We start from the raw sequence: 20,983 nt of genomic DNA on the forward strand, positions 1-20,983 counted from the left end.
TATATTGTACAGTAACCAATAATACAGCGTTGACTGATAAGAATTTTTACAACTGTTGATACAGTGAATGTTGTAACTTGTAAATTCACTATACTGAGGTCCATTGTATATAGATTTGTGTGTACATACAATAAAAAACCAATTTTCAACTTAGAACCTTATCCTTATCTTCATTGATATTAATCAATGTAGAGAAGGACCTGAGAACAGTTGCAAATTTAATCCCATTTAATGCACTTTAATAGACACATCAGACCTAAAACATTGAATTTTTTATCAAAGTAAAAATTTAATATTAAAATCGTTAGACAAACAGCTAAAATATCAGTGTATTAATTTATATAGAGATACTACTTTGTGATTTATTTGTCCAGTCTTGGCACATCCTGTGGCAACATGCAGCACACTTTAGTGGTGTTACTAGTGATAAAATATATATCTTATAGTAATCAGTTGATCATAGAACAGTACATATCATTATGAAAAACTCTAACTTTCTATTGGCAAAACAGAAGCATTGTCTTCTGAATCTTTGCTGGTATGTTATCAATATTTTTTATAATTATCCAGAATAAACAAAAATGTCTGAAAAACATTTTGTATTATTTAAAAAAAACCATTAAGTATTTCTGGATCATATTCTTACTCTGAATAGCAAACATATGATATTAATGTTCATTTCATTTTTGAGCTGCAACTTTCAAAACTTGTAGACCTATAAATTCCGACTGTTGTCCATCTGTCCTTCCTTAATCTGAAGAAACAACTTAGATACATGAAAATCAAGGCTGGATATAGAAAGCTTAGGGGAAGGAAGCACCAATTAACTATATACAAACTTCCAGTTTGGACCAAAGTCACGTTATTTCAATTCAAAAATTTTCTCCTGAACGAACCAGCATGACTTCATTGTCAAGAGGAAAAGTATAATGTACAGGGGCAAGATACTATTAAAATGGAAGCATTGTGACTAGTGTTACCACCCCTCCGGTTTTCACCCGGACAGTCTGGGAATTGACTCACAGTCTGGGAATTTCTTATAAATTGTGAAATTATGATGAAACAAAGTTCTTGCAAATATTGCTATAAATTTACACCATTTGAACAACAAAAGACCTCACACTCACTGAAACTCGTCTGCCATTCTGCCATGTTACCCTGTTTATGCAGACATGTGACGCCCAACCTGCTTGTTGCCTTTTTTTTTTTGCCTGTATGTTACTCCTACGCAAGTTCCTAGTCCCTAACTGCGACTGATTTAGAACCAGCATGCACGTTATTCTTCGCATTGTAAAATGACATTGCGCATGCGTCAGGAACTTTTCTGTTCGAACAAACCTGACCTGCCGTCCAGGTCAACGATTTTGTAAAGGTGGCAACACTAATTGTGAGAATGTCACAATAAATAATTACAGTACTTGTTTAATTTGTCTTGATTTCTTCCAATATTAAACTTATAGTGAGTATACATTTCAAGTATTTACAACTATAAATATAAGAATAATTTATATGGACCGTTTATTTTGAAAGTGGTGTAAGTCCATTTTTGGAAAAACTTGAGAAATCACATAATATACATATAATTTAGTGTGAACTTTTTATTTATAAACAATTCACACTTATTATTTTAAAATAACCATAAGCTTTGATCAATTAAAAATTCATTGGTAAATGACATTGCATAATCATTGATTATGAAAGTGGTGTAAGTCCATTTTCTGCAGTCTAAGCACTTGGGCTTTCCATAAATTACATGTGCATTTTTGTTGAAACTTTAACTCCCTTCTCTTGTCCCAGTTTTTCCAAGTTTTTGTAACTTCTTCCCCTCTTTTGATGTCCAACATAACTCAACCCCCATTAAAACCTTCATCACTTTATGAATGATAGATACCATAAGTAGAAATGAAACATACAAGAAACTTTGAAACATATATAATAAAATGCTTAAACTCTATAAAATTTAATGAAATAAATGGATGTCCACCAATGCTCAACCGTTCTTGTCTGACTTATCTTAAGGAAAGGGATTAACCCCCTCCCTCCCTTCCAGTGGACATCATTTATGAACAGCTCCTTATAACTGAGGAGGAAAACTATGAATTTTACCCATAAATGTACAATTTAATAGAATGGAAAAAAAATCCATGTAATGAACCTAAATGAAAATTAGTGTCTAATGGTAGCTCATAATAATGATAAACTTATCATAAAACAGTTTAACGATAAGTAAATATTTTTAATGTTCAGAATAAACAACACAATTTTATTTCTTGTTATAATATATAAACAAAATCAAAATAAAACACAATGTGTTTCAAGTGAAATTGAGTATTACATAATAGAAATTTAATGAGTTTTACAGTTCAATAATTTTGAAAGTGGTCTAAGTCCATTAATGGCGCAGAAAAAATACATTAATTTAGTTAAATTCACATAGAAGTCTTTATGCAATTAACTTACATATTTCTGAAGTCATAGAAACATTGTCAAACTTAGTGCACTTTATATTTTTCAATCAACTAAAATGCAAACGTTTAAATATCTCAAAAGAAGAAAAATGGACTTACACCACTTTCAAAATAAATGGTCCATATATTTTTTTAAGTGGGATACTGTTTCTATATTTAGAATAGTTATAAATACAGATCAAAGTATAATACATTATTCACACGCAAGTTTAAATGTACGTAAGCATCTGTTTAAAAAATAAATTTCAAAAAAGTACTGCTATATGTAATTATGGACTGAGAATCAAAATTTTTTAAACATATTTCTTTTCTTTTTGAAATTATCAAATAGCACAGTCATTTACAAACAAGAATTAACCTAACTTAGAAAACAAAATTTACATCTACCATATTTGAATTTAAAACAATAGGCCTTTACAAAATATTATAGGGGGAACAAATTTTAAATACGTAAAAACTTGGTTTATTAAATAATCTTTCAATTAGTGAAAATCAGAAGACAAAGAATTAAAAGATACATTGCAGAATTGAAACAACACACATTATCTTTATGCACAGAGAAATGAAGTAAAATATCAAAAACAGATTTTAAATGTTTTAGCTGTTTAAATAAAAAATTTGATACTAAGCTGAAAAATTATGCTAATGAAAGAATTTTGATTAATATTCAGAGTTAAAAAAATCTGATAATTAATGATCTCCAAGTTTTTTCTTGTTTTTTAAGTTGAAGAGAGAAAGAATATTTCTGTAAAATGTATATATGCTAATTATAATAGTCATGTCAAACTTGCCCATGGGTATCTGCTGAGGCCCAATAGGTCATTTGTTCCTATTTGATCAGGCCTCTAACCAACAGCAAAGAAGTTTGGAACTTGGAACCTTATAATTTCCCAATGAATGTAAGAAAATTCTCCTCTCTGCATCACTCAACATTATGGAAAATTACCTGATATAAGCTTAATTTTTTGTTAAGTCAGGCCAATTATGATAATCAGATTATATCCCTTTGCCCCTTGTTAAAGTTGCAGCAGATGCCCATGAACTCGTCATAATATATAGAGTACTATATTTTTACCTAAAAATTTATATTTCAAAATAAAAAAAATTAGATAAAGATTATTATAAAGCCTAACTATGTAGAAAATTGCCGAATTTAATCACAAACACATTTTAATCAAAAATACATCTTAATATTTTAGGACACCGAGGTTCGTCCAAGAAACTTCACAATTTTATTTAATTTATATCAATTTTATCACGTAGCATTTAAGATTGACTTTCTTGCTTTAAAACATTAAATTATTGCTACAGAATACACCAATAAAATGTTAGAATTATGAAAAAATTAAAATGTGTCATTTCTAATAGTCTTATCAGTTTATATTGATTTTTTGTTGAATTTTCATTTATTCTTATATGTCATCAGTGGAAAAGTAATCTTTACTTCCAGGAAGATCAGAGCTTGAGCCAGACATCGTTCTTCCTCCCAGATGTTCCTAGTTTGCTCTGATGACAACAAGAATGCAACCAGTTGTTTCGTGTATATATGTAATAATTTAGTAATCAATTTTATTGCTAACTAGTTACTTAGATTAGTAAATGCTTTTTGATACCTTCATTACAGTTCACTATTATGTAATAAACAAAACAGTAAAAGAATTTTTTGATGTAATTCTTATCACCAAATAAAATTGAATAAAAAAAATTAATAATAATAATAATGCAATTGTGATGTTTGCACGCTACGTCGAAAGTTAATGGCGTAAGTCTTCTATCATAGCTCTAATGTCATTTTCCAATATATCAAAATGTACTGATTTGAATTTATATATATATAAATTGTATTTTACAGAATTATGATTAGTGTTTAGTAAAATAAAATTAGAAATACAATTATTGTAATCATTTAGTGTATTAATGATATTCTTGGCAACAAATATATGTAAATTATATCATCACGAACTGTGAAATTTTCTTTCATTTGAAATAAAATGCAAGTTCTTAATTTAAGAATACTGAAAATTATTTTATTTCTGCAATCACAGTAAACACTTGTACCTACAGGATAAATGATATATGATTAATCATAAAAAGCTGTGAAAAGTACTAGCAAGTACGTCTTAACTACCTTAATAAATCGTGTTTGTAACACTGCTACACTGTTGTGCTAATTATTTTATTTGATACAAGATTATTGGACATTTTCATATTTTTCCAAAGTTTAATAAGATACATGTGATCTGAACATTGTAAACATTGATGTACAGTATACTCTGTACCACATTATGTGTTAAGATTGATTGGAAAACCTGCAGAAATGTTAATGAACATTTTATTGTCAACATTTACAATTCAGATATACGTACTGTAATACTTTTGAGATATGTCATACACATAGAATTCACGTAAGCTATACACATTCATGTATGAAAAACTTGTTTTAGGTGCACCATCTCGACCATCTTTGCATCTGCTTGCGGGAATGAAAATACATCGATCGGACATATCGCCAATCTGAAAATGTGTGCACCGGCTTAATGATGTTAATTCGGCACAATACAATGTAGACTATGTACTGTATAGTTTACCACGTTAATTTCAGAAGAGTTTGAGATTCTAATTACTCTTGAAACAACCTCCTCCCAACACATAGCAATGTGCACAGTCATACCCCAACCTTTACCTCAATTTCTGCCCAGGATCTTTAACATGTATCCAAACAATTGCCAATTTGTGAAATACTAGCATGTTGAATTACTGGAAAATTCCAGATTATCTGCTACTATTCAAAGTGCCAGATGGCCAGATATTCTGGTTTAACAAACTCTATAGTAGTTGCAAATAATATTGTTGAACATCACTCACTAAATGATTACAAAAACTATTACTAGTTAGAAAATATCACAATATATTTTTCATTTTTAAAAAGATTTTATTTTTACACATATTTCAACTATCACAATCAAATTTTGAAATATATCACTACCATAAAGTACTCCAGGAAGAAAACAATTGATTTATATCGTACATGAAAACTTATTTCATGACTACTTATGAAATAAATATATTAATTATATCATGTTGCTAAGTATTCATTTCTAGTTTGGATAAACATCAAGAGAGATAAGGAAAGTTATTGATCATTTAACTTTCAAATTTTGAATGTTTCTCACTAATAAATTTATTTACTAACTTAACATTACAGAAAAATTTGCTTGTAAATACTGTTTTTCTTACTTTTCTGTCAAGAAAATTTGTATTTTAAGTTTTTTCCCATTCCTGAAACAATTCTTTGCAGAATTTTTATTTCAAGAAATAAATCTTTAATAATAATAATTAATAATACTCACAAAACTTATACAGAACTCAGAAAAATAAATTTAATTAATTTTTTCATCTTTTTATGATAAAATATTAAATAACATTTACAGTGGGTGATCAGTTAATGAACATAATCTGTTCCAAGACTACGTTCGCTATCCAAATTGTTTGTTAACCTATTATCGATTTATCATAGATTTTTGTGGTAATTTGATTCATTCATTCTGGAGACCCACAAAAATAAATAAAAAATTTATACCTTCTTATTATGTTTATTTAAATGTAATAACAAACTAAAATCAATTTCTCCATTTTTTTCACAGATGGCAGGCACACCTTTGTTTCTCAGATGCAATTTTCGTTACTTCTTTATCGGCTCGAGTCTTTTTGGTTGTATCTTCCTTAGCTAAGATTTATCTACTGTAGACCTGTTGAAGTCATCTGCCTGAAACATCAGACCTATTCTGTCCACTCTTTACCTTGGCTATTATCTCTTGCTTAGTTTCTATAGTGAATACAGTTCTTTACACTCCACTCTTTTTAGATCCCATAATAATATCAGTTTTTTGAATAAAATGTTCAGAAAAGCACTTACAAAAATTCAGAGAACAGAAATTAACTAGTGCAAAAAAGATTACGTATACAACTGTGAAAGTCTCGTTCCATAAACCATGTATAGATGCCATTAAAATATACTTTTACAAATCTAAACGTAGCATCGCTTCTTGTGCTTGTCCTGTTGTCCGAAAATAAAAATCTATAGCGAAAGTGTTCGTTAACCAATCACTCACTGTATTTTAATAGCAGCTTCCAACGTTTAAAAAAGCAAAGTGTGTTAATCTGTGTTGAATGGTGATAATTTAAATTAGATTTGTACACTGTATTTTGTTTTAGCATGAGAAAATCATCTACCAAAACACATTTTACTTTACCTAGCTGCAGTGTTGGATCGGGAAAATCTAAAGCCGAATCTTTATTATACTGTTATCAGAACAAATGAGCCTGATGTATAGTATTAAAGCAACAAGATCCAAAATCATTATCCATGACATGTTAGCAGATTCTTTTCCTCATTTTTGTTAGAGATTATCAGGTGATTCATCTGAAAGAAGTTTTGTAGAGTTGTTTGATGAGATAATAATTTAAAGCAAACGACAAATTAATTTCCAAACTTCTTATTGCTATTACCAGATATTATACAAAAATCTGTTGTGAATGTCAACAATCTTAATATACATTAATAAATTTATGTGAAGTTGTTTTCACTGTTTGTTTCTTAGAATTTTTCATTTTGAATGTTAAGCCACAAGATTCAGACTGCACAGCATCTTTGTGAATTCAAGTTAAATAAAACAACACTTACAATAATAATAATAATACTTATTGGATGTTAATTTCTACTTGAAAACATCTTTAGTAGTGATAAAATATTTGCATATAATAAACATGCAGTAAGGAAAATACTTATTGATTGTAATTAAATTTCAGTTAAAAAAATTACTTTCAATTAAGTTTCATTATAATAATACATGAATTTAAATACAGTTACAGAATTTAAAATTAAATCATTATTACTTTTCTTATTCATTTGAAGAGTAACATCAAGTGAAATACAACAGAAGATTTAGGAAAAGAAGAAAATTGTTTAAAATGAACAATGAAATTATATATAATGATTTAAAGTAAGATTTAAAACCGACAACTTAAAAGTTTATTTGGAAATCCTAAAACAAAATCTGATATTTTTACGGATTACTAGTCTGATCATTCTAGTGAAACAATCTTTCATTGTTTATCACGACTTTTTCTAATGTCTTGTCAAAGATTTCACAAATTATATAATAATACTAAACATATGTTTGGTAGACAAAGACTTTTTTTTAAAAATAAATAAGCAAGCTAAAAATTAACATTTTAAAATATTTGTTGATTTTGATAACTCGTCTTAATCGTTATCAAATAATTTAAAAAAATAAATCATTTTTTATAAGCAGTAGCTGCAGAAAGATTTTATTTAATTCAGAATATTGAAATATTCAAACATTTGGAACCTCTGTCAATGCAGTAAAACTTTCAATGTATTCAAATAATTAAAGTTAAGAATTTAAATAAATTATTACATTAGAATAACTTTTACACAAGATCTCGTGTTTCACTTCTGATGGGAGGACCAGAACATTCGGTTACTACAGCTTCCAAAGTGTTCAAATGAACAATATCAAATATGTCAGAAATTGTTGCTAATAAAACACCGCCCCTTCCAAGAAATAACGTTAAATAAATTGTCGAAATATGTAATTGATAATTGGAAACAATAATTTGTTTAATTATTTAAGAAAATTAAAAAACTAAATAATTAGTAATTAGCTAATAACATTACATTATTTATATATGCATTGTGATGATTTGTGTATATAAGAAAGATGACTTTCCTATATTCATAAGCAAAATTTTTTAGTAGTAATTATATCATCTCAAACTTACTATTAATTTCAACTGTTTCCCTTAATATTTTAAAAATAAACAGTAGGGAAAAGTAATTATATTCATAAGTAACTTACAGAATATATATATAAATAATAGTTGCATTTTCTTGCCTGTCATTTACTTTGAAGACAAAAGTTTACAATTTAGAGCTAAATTTTATAATTAGTATTTTCAATTTTTAAATAATGACTATTGCCAATAAAATAGATGTTAGAGATGGTATTTGAAAGTTGTAGCATAATAATGCTGCAGGAATCCAAACAAATGGATGCAGATGATCCAAACTATGTCAAAGATACAAATTTCACAAGACTTTTCTTCAGAGTGATTTGTTATTCCTCAACCTATGACATCTTAAGACTGACTTGTTGAAATCAATTAAAAAATGACTTTAATTACTTAATTTAGCTTTATGACAATAAATGAGTTTCTTATACGAATTTCTATTATTTTTGCTGCTACAAGTAACAAACAATTAAAGTAGATTAAGCTATTTGTGTTACATCACTATTGTGACTTTCAGAAAAGACAATTTATTTGAGAGTAAACTTTTCTGAAATAAACAACAAACTTGTATTAACTTGAACCAGGGTACGAATATGAGTTTCTTATCTTGATATTTTTTAATAAATATCAGTCTTGCCAAAAATAAAAAATTGTCTTTGTCAGTAACAGGAATCATTTTTAAACCTTCTTTTTGTGTGTTTGTTATCGATATAAGAATCTTCCAACAATGCACTTGTTCCCGTCAACTCCCAGTATTCTTAAGTTCTTCAAAATAAGAATATATACAACTTGAAAATGATTTTAATGTAGAAATAGATTAAACTTGTTTATACTTATGAAATAATAAAACTTATAATTGATTTCTGTAAATTTGTTACTATTTTTCAAAGTTATGAAGTTTTAAGAAAGTTAAAAATTTTGAATTTATGATATACACGCACGTTTTTGGATGAATGACGCCATTAATATTTAATACATACAAACAACTTTTCAAAATATCTTAACAGGGCAGATAAAAAAAAGAAAATTTACTTCCAAATACAAAATATATACACAATAATAATTTATTAGTTTGCACATTTGAAAATATTGAATATTAAAAATTTTTGCCAAAAAATCTAACTTATAAATTTGGGTGTTTTTTGTTGGCAGGAAAGCCAAAAACTAATAAACAAGTCTTAAATCTTGTTATTGGATATTCATTTTCTTCAGTATTAATTTCACACACAAACTGTAATCTGCCATTTAAAGCTACTTTATTTAATTTATGAAACACCATGTGTATTATTTTATTAGTATATTTGTTAATGTTCATTTTGTATTAAAGATTAGTCTTTTCATAAAATATGTAACTGTCTTTTAATAAAGCTAGATACAGTACATATCATTGTCATCAAAACCGTATTTAAATAGGAAACCACAAAAACTCTGAAGCAGAGATGTATTATCATCTATCTAATAATGTAGATTTAACTAGAATTAAACAATATAGAAAATATAAAATGAGAAATTTATTATAATTCTATCAATGTTATCTAATGTTTAATATTGCTACTACAAATAAAAACAATCCTATAAGAATAGTCTAATTAAAATATAATATATTTATATCTCCATAAAAATTATTTAAAATGTTTAGAAACAGATTTTAAGCATGTAAATGGTATTGCTACTGTTTATCCAAGCTAAGCAAAAAGAAAATAAGATATAGTGGAATCTCTTATCTAGCTTAATCTTCTTCATTCTCATTTGTTATCACATGTAAAAAACTTTTTTTTTGTGATGCTTTGTCATAACTTTTGCTATCACAATAGATAGTAAGAATTACTCAAGCAATAGATATAAAGCATTGAATTATGAAACTATGTGAAGGTCACTTCAAATCAATAAATTAATGTAATGTATACTTACAGTTTATAAGTATGCATAAAGAAAAGGAAAAAGTTAAAATTAAATTGATGAATTTATATATATAAAATTTTTGTTTTAAAAATTAGAGGCAAAATATTACGTGTATATCCTATACAAGGGCTGTATACTTTCAAAAAGCTAACAAATTTGTGTTATCCAATATTTTTGTTTTATATGTTTTGCATTGAAAAAAATTATCAGAAAAGTATCTTTCTATATTTTCAAAAATTATACTTAAAATTGCCATATCACAAGATAATTTTTGTCATTGAACATTACAAGAAAGTGAAAAATTGCAACAATTTGAAACTACATTTGTAATAACCAATAATACACTGGTGTGCAAAACTTAAGCAACGATTGTTTTTTTGCTGTAACTCCGCAAGAAATCATTTGACACACACGAAATTCAGAATAGAGAGAGTATTTTGTACTTAAAAGGGTGAAGAAAGCATACTAGTGCAAAAATGAACAGAACGCATACAGTATGGAATCAAAGCATCCTTCTTATTGTAGTCTTGCACTGCACGCACTTACTGCACACGTTCTATGTGCCCTCACATCACATGTGATGTCTTCTTCCTGAATACAAACCACCTTACTACTGAGTTGGGTGCTCATTGTACTGATTGCAACAAATTCTTCTCTAAAATTTCATGGCTGGCTGCTTAAAAATTATATTGTTATTCAACAAGCCAAACAACAAAAACTCAATTTTGTAGTTATCGTCAACCATTTTGATGGTATGAATAAAAAAATTTTTTGTGCTACTTTTGGCAATACCAACTCTTGAGAATTGGTATTGCTTGTACCTGATAATCTTGAAATAATTAACTTGCCTGGTGAAGCCTGTTGCCAGATCTTACCAGGTAAGAACCAAACTACTATTGTAAAGGCCAAATTTACAAAAAGTATAAAAATCTATGTAAAATAAGCAACAATTTAAAACTAATACAGGTATCCCTCGTACAACATGGTTTTGCTCTAACACAGTTCAAAAATTGGGTATATTCCTTGTACAACAGTTTCAGGTTTTGCTCTAACATATTTACTTCAAGAATTTGTAAAATTCTCTGTACAAAATTCCACAACTTGTAAGCACAAATGCCTTTATTTGATATATATATTTTTTATTCAAGTAAGCACACATGTCTCAAATTTGCCCATGGGTTTTAGAATACTGAAATTTTTATTTGCTCGGTGCCGTTTTTCAGGTTTAATGAAAACTGATAGTGCAATTAACAACAACACAAAACACCGGGATGTGTTAAAAAAATCATACTCCTAGAACCTATATCTGGTGTGACGAAAAAATGAAAGGATTCACCACAAACATTTTCAAATTGCTGCGAGTTCTTCCTCAGGTGTAAAACAGAGTTTCCGATGGAATGAAGTGATCAGTTAACAAAATATGAGAAAAAATATTCAAAAGTGTAACATGAGTTGCGTATGCGTAATTGTAGGGCTACCAGATCTTAACAATTAAAGTTCAGAGTCCATCAACACCTGCCAGGCTACAGACAAAACTAACTCATCGTTAAAATTGATGCACGTGTCGTTAAGGGTCAATTTATAAATGTGAATGGCCTCAAGCCATTTTAGGTGTTCCATGCGTGACGTAGTGCAGACTAGCTTCGCCTGATAGTGTAATTTTTCTTCTTCCTTGTTCTAGCTTTCCTATCAATCATGTGTTGTTGTTGTTGTTGCTTTCAGATTTTAGCCTTTAAACTGTCACTGTGTTTTGTTTTTAAAGATTAGTCTTCATATTTAATAAAGTTTATTTAAACATATTTGGGTAAGTGTTATTAACCTTTTTTTTTAACTGTAGGTAAGTAAGTAATCATTCATAAAAATGATGAATGAAATGCAGTGGTATCTTGGTACTCAAATTATTCCCAACTCAAACAATTCAGTATTTGAACACAAATACTGGAAAAGAAATTGCAGTCCTCAATGGAACAAACATGACCTGCTAGAACAAATTTTCGATTAATGACATATATTTACTTTGTCATACATAAACAATTTTTATAATAAAAAAAAAAAAAAAATGAAGACTTTGCTGATATTTCTGATAACGTCAACAAAAAAGCTGAGATGACGACGATATTTTGTAAGAAAATGCCCTTGTTTAAATAAAATTTATATATATTAATGTGTAATACAGTACTTTATTGATTGCTTTAATAAACATTTCTCTTAGTAATGAAAAAGAATAGTATACTTTTGTTAACTGTTGAAACCTAACCCCATTTTTTGCATTAGTCCTTTGTTTTGTATCACACAGATTCCCATAACACTGCACTTTTTTCAAAACATAACTAGTGTTATACAATGGATACCTGTACTGTACATTAATAAAACAAAAAACAGAAAAAAAGTTTGTTTAAATTTCCTTCTTTGTGTATAGAAACTCGGTTTATATATTTCAAATGCGCACACACTGCAGTACACTCTCTTCTATTTTTTTTTTTTTTTCTAATGGGAGGACTTGCTTGTACAAAGTAGATAAATACGGAAATAAAATCACAAAAACACAAAATCATGTTTGCTCATATGTGATTTTTGAAGAGACTACTATCCTTTGCACTAACATAAATTTGAAAAATATGATCTAGCTAAAAATAGTGACCAGTGGGATACATGAAATATACATACTCCTCTGCCTCTCACCTTAATTTACTCACATGTACTCTTCTATAAGTTTGTATAATTTTATTGATAAAAGTATTTAATACAACATTAGAAAGCATCCTCATTGTAAGAATCTTAGTAGTGAATAAAAAAACTTTATTTAGGAAAAAGCTTGAAATAATGAACGTTTTTGAAAGATTGTAAAAGTTGTATGTTCTGCCCTAACTCTATTTTCCTCACAAACCATGTTATTTACATACAATAATACAGTGATTTTTGGAATATATACAGCACATTATAGGAGAAATTATTGTCTTCTCTTTTTATTTCACAGAAATTACATTGCTGTATTTAAAAAAAAAGTTGGCTATTGTTTCGTTAAATTTTAGTACAAAATTTATAATGTGTTTCTTTCTCTTAATACTGTGATAAACCTGTACAAACTAATTCTCTCTTCTGTAATGTCTTATTTGAATCAAAGCTCAGAATTCTTCCAAAGTATATACTTCAAATGATTTGTGAATGTTGAGTATTTTTGAATATGGCAGCTGGGATTTGTAATTCAGAACAACAATCAGCACAATTATTCTACAATAAAATAAATAATAATAATAATAATAATAAAACAATATCGCCCTTGTTGAAGCTGTGATTAGTTTCATTCTTTTAGGAAATTTGTTTAACATATATTTACATTAAATTTTCTTTATGTTGTATTTTATACAACAATCATTTCAGTAATTTCAGTTGAATATTTTGCTTAAGTCAAAAATTTTAACAGGTGAATCATTTTTTGACAAGTAGATAGCACAAATGGTCAGCCAATTTGGACAATATGATTATATTTAATAAGTATATTAGTAATCCAAATAATTATTATTTCTCAAAATTCAAGCACATACTCTAAATTACATTTACTAATAAAGGACTATTGTTTTAGAAAGTTCAGTACTTTTAATATTTCAAATATATTATGAAATATAGATCTTTAATTTACTGGAATTAATAATCTACCTGGGGATGAGTAAAAAAAAAAAAAAAAAGGATTATGTCAAAGATTGAATTTTTAATTAAAAGGCTCCAATAATGCAGATGATTAGTTATAAATACTAGGAAAAATTTTCTATATGTTTAGTGCCCAGTAGATATGATGCACTTCTAAAAATTATTTAGAACAATTAAACATTATAAAATATTAAAAAATTTTCATTTGTTTTAAAACATTTATTCTTTTATAACAGACAAAAAATGTTAGTTATTATTTTGGATAATAGAATATTAAGAGTAACATATTAAATAATAATGAGTATCTAAGTTTAATTTAATAGATAGCTTTTAAGTCATTCTAATTAACTCGTCATTAATTGAGTATTTCTGTTTCACCAATTCTTGCCTTGTAATTTAAGTTTTATAATTTTCATGTAGTATGATGACCAAAATTGATCCTGTTATATATTCATAACAAATATGTCTGTTTGAAAAATGTCCCACAATAAAAACAAAATATCAGTTCTGAAGCTGAAACTCTGAACACTTAATTTTCATGGCAACTTTGGCATATTGCAGTGGTCCCTCGTAGACATTGTTGCTGGGTAAATTTATTAATCATCATCATCATTAATGTTTTCACTTATAATTCAAACACAAAATGATGAAATCATACCAACTTAATTTTATTCAATTTATGCAATTCATTAATGAAATTTTTATCCTGTTCACTTGTACTTATATTGTAATTGCAGTTAACTGTTACTTTCATTAAACAAAAAGTTGAGACTACATTGACCGGATAACATTTAATGAAAGCATTAACACTTCAATCTGTGTATGTTTCACATAATAGTTCTTTATAAAATAAAAATTTTAATTAGTATGTTTACAACAAAATTCATACTTAATTTTTTAAAAATATAAATTCTGTTTAAACATACAAATTCAAATTTTTAAACTAAAATGAAAGGCCATGAGAAAAAGTTAGACTAGGCAGATTAAATAACAGACATTTTTAGAGACACCCAGTAGTGTCAATAATTTTTGAAGAAATTTGTTTCCTTCTCAACAAATTAAACATGAAGTTTTAATAAGAATGAAGTTCCAAGTGATGTTTTTCTTTAAAAAGAAACTTGACCAAAAACTTGATTACAAGATAAGTTTTAGTTGAAAACCATAATTAAAAAAGTTTTAAATAGAAACAATTTCTCAGGCTGATTTCTTTAAAACTTAGAAGTTTTGTTTAGATTATAATCATTTTTGTACCTTTTAAAAAAATAAAAATTATATTCAATGTAAATCAGGTAAGTTAAGCATTTAGAATACATAGTGTCAAATATTATGAATTAAGATTGTGAAAGTTTTTAAGAAAAGACAACAAATGTTAAACTTTATATTAAAAAAATTGATGTTGTACATAATATAAAATTAACAATTAATTCTATGTATATCATTATCCAATACATTTGAAATAATTGTCATAAATAACTAAAATTATTTTCTAAATAGAAAAGTGAATATGTACTGTACTGTACCTAATAGTTAAGAAAGTCAGCCAATATATTTTGGAAATTATCACTGAACAAACATATTAGAAAACTGTTGTATTTTTATTGATTTATTTTGTTAAGTCACTTTCAGTTCCATTCAAGTTTGCTTCTTCAATTAAAGAAGCAAAAATTCCTGTGAGAAAGCAATGTAATTTGCAATGAAAACAAGATGTTTCTAGAGAATTTGAGTTCTAAAGTACTAAATATCCATATTCACCCCAAATAAAGACAATTTTTAAATGAAACTGTCTTTATTTGGGGTGAATATGGATATTTATTTAAGTAGGATCAACAGTAATAGTAACATACAACCTATTGCCATTACTGTTAAATTTATTGAAGACAATTTGATCGTGTAATTTTACTAATAGTATTTTCATAATTAAACACAATATAAATTGTCACTTAGCTGATGATAATCATTTATTGGTTCTGTTTGATTTTGGTTTAAAAAATTATCTACAAAAAATATAATATTGTTAGCAATAAAGGATTTACTCATTTTAAAAGTTTTCCTTATTTTGTAAGATTTCAGTAAAAAAATAAATTTGATGCAATTACAATAAAAAGTATTATAAATTCTTATCAAAGATTTTTCTTAAATGTCTTTATAATCATTAATGTTAGTACATACATTCACCAAACAGTATTTAGGATACATTTTTTAAATGTTTATAGTTTCTTTAGAAAAACCAAACATAATGACATTCAAAAACAATTTTTTTTTAAAATTTATCTGTGTAATTTATTTTTCACAATAATATTGAAAAGTGTGCATTTTAATAAACATTCTTTCTTATGGAAATAATGTTTTATTATCTAAAAAATAAAGTTGGTACTAACATTTACATTGTAACTAAGTTTCATTAGTTAGTTTCTGACAATTAGATAAGAGATTAATCAGACAGGACTTTGGCAACTAATTTAATAACAAATTAAAACTTCGTAAGATATTTCAATTATATTTAAATGAAACTATAACATATTTAAAGTCTGAATTACACAAAACCCACTTATGTATGCATACCTCTTTTTTATATACAATTGTCTGTTGGTCCCAAGTAATAAGCCATTGGAGTGTATTTTTAATATTCATTTACACATACATGAATTATATGTAATCATCATATGTTTATATGAGAATTAGTCGCAAAAAATCCAAAAATATATTTGAATTTTGGTTTTCTATTTGAATCTATAAAAATTACTCTGCCATTATATAATTTATTTAGCATACAACTTGCTATAAGCTAAATGTAAATCTGTACAAACCTTCACATAATAAAACACAAGCATAAAAGCTAATTACAGTTTTTGAGAAAGGTTATCGGGCAGCCTCGGATTTTAAGGAAATATCATATTTTTTTCGATTGAACACCTGACTTCACAGACACGTTTTGGGTCATGTTGAGTATAAATAGTGTTTTTTCATAGGTCTTATACAGCTAAAATTTTGGGACAAGTCTTTTCAAACGAAATTATGGCATAACATCATTTTTGGTAATATTTGATGGATTTTATAGCCTTTACACCATATTTTAAAATTGTCAGTTTTTTTTATAATTTCACCCACTGTTGTCATGTCACAACAATAACACTACGTTGATCCATAGTTAGTGTCGTAACATGGCAATGGTTATGTCTCCCTTTTGAAAATGTACGCCAAAAACAATAAAGTTTTGACATGTGTTTTCAAAAGAGAGACATGTTAAGGATAAAACCTTTACTTCCACTTTTGGAAAATTTCAATTTGTTTTTAAATTTTGTAATCTTCATTCGAATACTTTAAGGATAACCCAACAGGTTACTGTGAGAAAGATAATTATACAATGTTTTAGAAAAGAGAATCTTTTTGGGAAAGTTCATATTGAATTGCAATTATTAAATAAGACCATTTTTCTAAGGTACACAATTTTCTTTCAATATTCTCACAGCTCCATTTTCCAATAGTGACCAAAACCTCATGATCTTGGGCAATTTTTGCTGGGGAACAACTAGGTTTCAGTGTGGTGTGATGTTACTTCTGGAATTTTTCAGAAATCTATATCTATGAAACTATGGCTTGTGGACCAGTTGTTCTTTGGTAAAAGTTGTTCATAAACATGAGATCTTGGTCATTGTCTGAAAATGGGAGCTGGGTAATCATACTGAAATAATGAAATATTACCAAATGAAATGAAATGATGGGATACTACCAAATTTTTGTGTATAAACAAATATACAATTTGTATATTAATGATTATTATTTTATGTGCAGATTCAAAGATAACTCTTCAGCATTAAGATAAGAAGAAAGTTTCTCTGAAGTGAAGCCATCAAACAGCTCCAAAGTCCAGGAATTTGCAATAGTATTTAGAGAAAGTGTTTTCAGCAGAGATGGACTGATTTTATTCTGCAAATTATGAGACAAAGAAGTCAGATTAAAAACGATTTCACATACAGCAACACTGCAATACCATGAATCACACAGCTTGTGAAAAAAGAATCACTGCCTCTGAGTTGCAGCAAAACTTAGTTGTCAGTGACAGTGGTATAGTATCTAATTTAAGAAAAATCTCAAGTTCAACCAGGAATTGTGCAATATGATGGTTTCTGATGACATACCCGCAGCAAACTGAACGGCAAAGGCGTTTCTTGAGACATACTCTCTGCACTCAGTATCTGAAGAATCAACTCTGAAGAAACATTATGACTCCAACTATTGTGAGGAAATGAGTAAAAGAATTAGAGATGCAGTTGGTGGCAATAAGGTATGGGTTATACTGGACAAAACAACTGATCAGGAAAACATTACATTGTTAATGTTACTGCTGGCATATTATGAGATGATGAACCTGGTGAGAAGCTCTAGATTTCCTGTCACGTGCTCAAAAAACAGGTAATAATTCAATGATTGCCACCTTGTTCAAGGATTCCATGTCCAAGTTGTGGCCAGACAATATCACAAGAAAGAATATGCTGCTTTTAGTTACTGATACTGCATCATATATGGTCAAAGCAACTGCACTAGCTTGCCTAGCCCATGAGCTTCACAGAATAGTAGTAGTTCATGAGAACTACCAAAACATACATAGTTTAATTTCCAATGGAAAGAAAGCATTTGCAAAAGCTCCCCTTCCTCTTGTCCATCTTAACATGCTAAAGAACCTGGCTTGAAACTGCTGCCTACAATGCTAAGCATTATGACACAGATGAAGACATATTTGATTTCTTTGATGAGCAGGAGTCCTTGGCAATGAAACATGAGAGAGGTACTCTCTGACAGTATGATGTCATATCTTGTGTACATTAAATTTCAGTTTGAAAGACTGCCAGCTGCAATTACATGGTTGGAGACTGTGGGGATTCTACTGTGTGATGCCCTCGAAATGGTATCTGATACCCAAACAGAGTTGTCAAGTCAATGGTTCTGTTTCAGAGATCACTTCCAGCAAGCTTGAAAGAGTTCTAACAATATCATGTATGAAAGTTGATAATTAGGATACTGTACAAGATTAAAAGAAATAAACTGAGGTTAATTCTGGTCTTCCAAAATTTTACATCTTTTATTAGGTCATATTTCCAGAATTTTAGGGATTTAGTACCTGCTTATTTTGCCATTTTTTTAGATCTTAAAAATCTGAGCCTTAGTTATTAGTAATAAATGTTTTATGTACATATGTTGTGATCATGAGTTAGTTTTCACCTTTGATTACAAATCGTAGACTTTGTTGCTAAAACAAAAAGATATACAATTTTAAAAGATTAAGACAATCATAGAATGTAAAAAAATGTTGATCTTATATAAAGCAATAATTTGCAAATACTTCATAAAGTTCTCAAAAATGAAAAAGTATTCAGGATGGCAAATATGGAAATCTAGAACAAGCCCTATTTGTGTGTTTCTTCAATGTAAGAAGCAAAAATCCTCAAAAGAAAGCTATGTAATTTACAATGAAAACAAATGTTTCTACAGAATTTAAGGCATCAGTAGGTTTCTTTGCAAAGCTTAAAAATAAAAAAATTACATGTTCTTTTATGAAGTTCTGAGTTAAACAGTTTTGACTTTTATGTAATTTTTTTTGCCCGAAAAAATATATATAACCCATGAAGTTCTGAGTTAAACAGTTTTGACTTTTATGTAATTTTTTTTGCCCGAAAAAATATATATAACCCATGATTGGGTTATACACCTCCCAGCTTTCATATTTTTTTTTACCCTTCTGACTTCTGAAATTTGCTCAGACTTTATTGTAGTAACAATCTTCATATATAGAAAATTATCAAAAAAGAAAAGTTTCCCAATGAGCCTTCTTGAAATGTTATTTTTCCCATTTCAAATTTTAACAAAAACAATAATTTAGAGAAAATTAAGCTTAGAAAATTTACAAAACATTTTATTACAGAAAATCATTAATGGGTGAAATCAGAATGTGCTCTTGTAAAGCATATTCTGATTTCACCCACAATGAATTTGAAATCTGTGTTAAGTTCCATTTTACATTACATTATCTTTTGTGTCTTAGTTCAATTTTGTTCAGTTATCCAATGTAAAATTATATAAAAATCATCATATTAATAATATTCATTTTGCTAAAATATCTAATATGATTTTAAACTTACATGTAAAAAGATTCAGCTAAAAAAGTTCAAATTTATATATTACATAAACTTTAATTTTTAACAGCAATAAGTAAAACTTATTCCAATTCACTTAAAATTTAAAAAAAATTCCATTATTTACAATAACCAGGAAATAATAGTATTTTTTCCAAATAAAAAATTTTACAGTTAATCTTATGAAGAGCTAAATTCTATAATTAAAAAGTTTATTTACTATCTACATGTTAAAATCATAATCAATTACATTATACATAATGCTAGAAAATTAATTTTATATTTGACAAAATAAAAATTATAATTTTTAAATTATTTGCAATTTATATATAGTGTATTTGCTTTTAATAATTATATAATAAATAGTTTAGATGTTATTTGCATAATTGACTATATTTCACCATAAAAGAAGGTTTTGTCATTGTTATCATTTTACTATGATCTAGCAGAATTTGTTCCATGCAATCAGGTATGTATATTAATAAAAATGAAATCTGATTCTATTTTAACATCTGTAAGGAAGTAAAATTTTAATCAAATGTATGTCAATTTATTTAGTATGGGATTATGTTTGTATCGCAGCAGGACTTGAAAACTCATTTCATAAAATAACCAACAAATTTTATTTATATTTTCAGTTAATCAAATTTATATGAAAGAACAAATTAATCCTATATAAGAAAATTAACAATGGTCATTCTACATAACTCATAAAGCATTATTTTAAACCAAATCTCCTTAAAAAAATTTAATAAATATTTTACAAATATTAAATACAACTATATATAATATTTAAGAATTAAATAACTTTTTCCTTAAATATTTATAAAAACTTAAACTCCATTAGTGTTTTAGAGCTACATATTTTGTTTATATAATCTGTCTTGTATCCTGCAAAAAATTATTATTTTAAAATTTACTTTAAACTTTAATAAATAACTAACAGACTTTTTTCAGATTCAAAACTTAATTATTTTATTGGTTAAATTAAGTTAAATTTCTAGAAGGACCATTGTTTTA

General features: G+C 27.4%; 1 protein-coding gene across 2 annotated transcripts in view; it reads right to left on the bottom strand.

The window, feature by feature from the left end:
* The window catches only part of LOC136974591 (RNA-binding protein 12), a 69,517-nt gene that overhangs the window by 23,587 nt on the left and 24,947 nt on the right, over positions 1 to 20,983 (bottom strand). The window lies entirely within an intron of this gene.

The sequence above is a fragment of the Centruroides vittatus genome, unplaced genomic scaffold (assembly GCF_030686945.1).
Source record: "Centruroides vittatus isolate TY-2023 unplaced genomic scaffold, ASM3068694v2 contig_351, whole genome shotgun sequence".
Lineage (NCBI taxonomy): Eukaryota > Metazoa > Arthropoda > Arachnida > Scorpiones > Buthidae > Centruroides > Centruroides vittatus.